This window comes from Cyprinodon variegatus, unplaced genomic scaffold, assembly GCF_000732505.1.
Source record: "Cyprinodon variegatus isolate N-32 unplaced genomic scaffold, C_variegatus-1.0 Scaffold8, whole genome shotgun sequence".
Classification (NCBI taxonomy): domain Eukaryota; kingdom Metazoa; phylum Chordata; class Actinopteri; order Cyprinodontiformes; family Cyprinodontidae; genus Cyprinodon; species Cyprinodon variegatus.
In genome coordinates this window covers 2,455,006-2,458,017 of record NW_015150461.1, presented here as the reverse complement: position 1 = coordinate 2,458,017, position 3,012 = coordinate 2,455,006, and positions in this window count along the sequence as shown.

Here is a 3,012-nt window from a genome sequence, read left to right as displayed (position 1 = left end):
TGGATGCCTCCAGTAAAGCACATTCACATGAAAATTACTCTTAATTAAAACACTTATCATTAATTGAACAGTGTTTTATAATTTCATATTTAAAGAACTTTCAGAAGTTTGAATTCTGAATATGAGCGGATTTTTCCTTTAACCGGATTTTGGACTTTTTGCATATAACCTGACTATATACCTTTAAGTTTGTTTCCAGCTAGTTTAGCTGCAAAGTTAATACTAAACACATCATTAAATCTACATAATATTGTTGTTTTCTGATTGCTGCCACAATGTTCTTCATATAAAACTTGATTTTGTCCTTTATAAATATTTTATTCCCATATTGATTTATGATAACTGCATGTACACTGCAAAAAATGGAAATCTAAGTAAGTAATTTTTCCTTAAAGTAAGTGCATTTTTTCTCCAATTGAGGACGAAAGTGAGAGACTTTGCCAATGGGACAAGACAATTTACACTTAAAATAAGAAAAAACAATAGCATTATCTTATTTCAAGTTCATATTATCTAATTATCTTATTTTAAGAGTAAAGATACTAATTTTATTGGCAAATCCTCATATTTACCTACTCAAATTAAGGGTAAGTACACTTAATTTAAGAAATTTTTACTTATTTCTAGATTGTTTTTGCAGTGTAGCACCTCTTTACCAAACCTAATTCCTCGTATGTGTAAAACCAACAAAGAAAAACACAGATGTGTCCCAAAACAGTTTTTTCAATTCCGATCCGATATCAAAGATTTGATTATTGATGGATGACAATATTGACCAGATACGATGTTTACTTTTATACTCATTTAGAAGTGTTAGAAAATACCTGATCAAAGGATTTGACTGAGAGCAACCGATCCATTTATTTTTCAGCTTTAGATTACTGAAACTTTAAACAGAAGTGGAAGGTTTCTATCGACCTGCTTATATCAGGGATTTTAGAGGCAAGCCGATGTTTTCCAAATATTGTTATTGAACTGATCCCTAAAATAGCTACGTTTCCAAGGAAACCAATAATCAGAGTAAAGTCCTGATCGGAAAAGTTTAATGTAAACATGTCAGACTGAAGATTCTAATCCGGTTCACCCTGATGGGAAAGAAGTTTGATTCTGAAGGAGAGAGGAGGTTCTTTCCAATCGTCAATATCGTGCATGTGTCCAACGTCAGCGTAAGGTTTTTAAGCTGTTTTTTTAACCCTTTAAAGCCCGATCCAAGAAAAAAACAAAATAGAAAATTACTTTGTTTTTGGTTTGAAGTCCTTTTTTTGGCCTTTTAACAAAATATGTAAAAAGAAAAAACAGAAAAACATTTTTGATATTAATATTTTATTACTATGCGATAAGTCAAGTTATTTTTTTTTGTAGTCTTCTGCCCTTTTGAGCAAAGTTTTTACCATTAAATTATGCAAAAGGTGTCAGACGCAAAACATTTCAGGAACCGTATGTATCAAATATGATACATTTGGCATTATAGGGTTAAGAAAGATGGACAGTTGTGAGCGTGCTTAAATGATTTATTCTGATCGTGCATACAGGTACACTAACATCATGACCGTATCATTTTATTTAGCGTCCATGTAAACAGAGGATGTGAATTTCCGATCAGCCAAAGTTTAGTTCGGATTGCGGAAATGTAAATGTACCTAATAAAACATTTTGAATTGATTCTAAAGTCAAACGTTTCTAATTGGTGAGTTTCAAGGCAATCAGTGCTTTATGAACTTAAACAGAGCACTGTGGTCGTCAGGGAAAAGGATTATATCGTTTTAACACAATTATTTATTCTCTGTATTTAGCTAAACTCTCAGGGAGTATTTTAGGGTTAAGGGTTTTACTTGGGGACCTCTAACCACTAAGTCGCCATCTAAACATTGGTCGTATACTATTTACGTAACCTTTTATTTATTTTTTTAAAAACGCAGATGAGAAAAATTATCGCAATTGTTAAAATGTAACTAAGTTGTAGTAAAATAAGTATGATTACGATGCACTTTAGTGTTTATCTGTTAAATGTACGTCTATTTTGTAGGGTTAAAATATCAAATAGTTAAATGTAACACCAATCTGAGTGCATTTGGTCCCACTCTGAATTAGTGTTAAATTAACTCTCTAATAGTGTTAATCTTACTCCAGTTGCTGTTGTAATAACTTGCTGTGCCCAGATCCTTTCTAACTCAGATGAAATGTTTGCAAACTGTTACAAAAAATCCTGTTGATTAAACTTAAACATTTTTATTTATTTTTTGACATTTGAAAACATGATTAAATACATTTAGTGAGTACTTTCTTTCTGCACAGTAAAAAATGGGTGTTAAAAGTTCAGAGCTAGGCTGTTTAACTTTAAATGGCGTATTTACAGCGATACTGAGTGTAAATCTAAGTGTTGGAGTTAATAATCAGTGTAATATTTGACGGCAACTTTTACTCTATATGGCAGGGGTCTTCAACGTTTTCCAGGCCAAGGACCCCCACACTGATGGCAAGATGGAGCGGGGACCCCCTAATTATATATATATTGTATGAAATTGTGTTATATAAAACTGGTCCTATAGTCATTCTATTACAGATGGAGTAATGTAACGGAAATCATTTCGCCCTGGGATTTTTAAAATATTTCTGATTCCTGGTTGATGGGACAGGTGTTGTGAATGAAATGGTGCCCAGCTTGATAGAGCTCCTGTGTGTCGCTGAATGTGTGCATTGATGACTGAAAGACATCTGCCTCCATTTATCTGTTTAATACAGTGTGATGAATCAACCTGTTCTCATTATGAGTGCGTATGAAAATCGTACGAAAAGTTATGCACCGTCATTTTGTACGTTTTGGACGTTTTTACCTAGCCTGACGTAGTCCGACTCAATTCTAGTCAGAATATGAGTCTGATTCTGCTCCATAGAGCTGTGATTATGGGGCGTGTTTCGAACGAACCAGGAAAAAAAATGCCTCTGCACTCAATTGGATAGACCTACAACCAATAAGAGCAACGGAGTGCGTGACGTATGTTAAGCCACGCA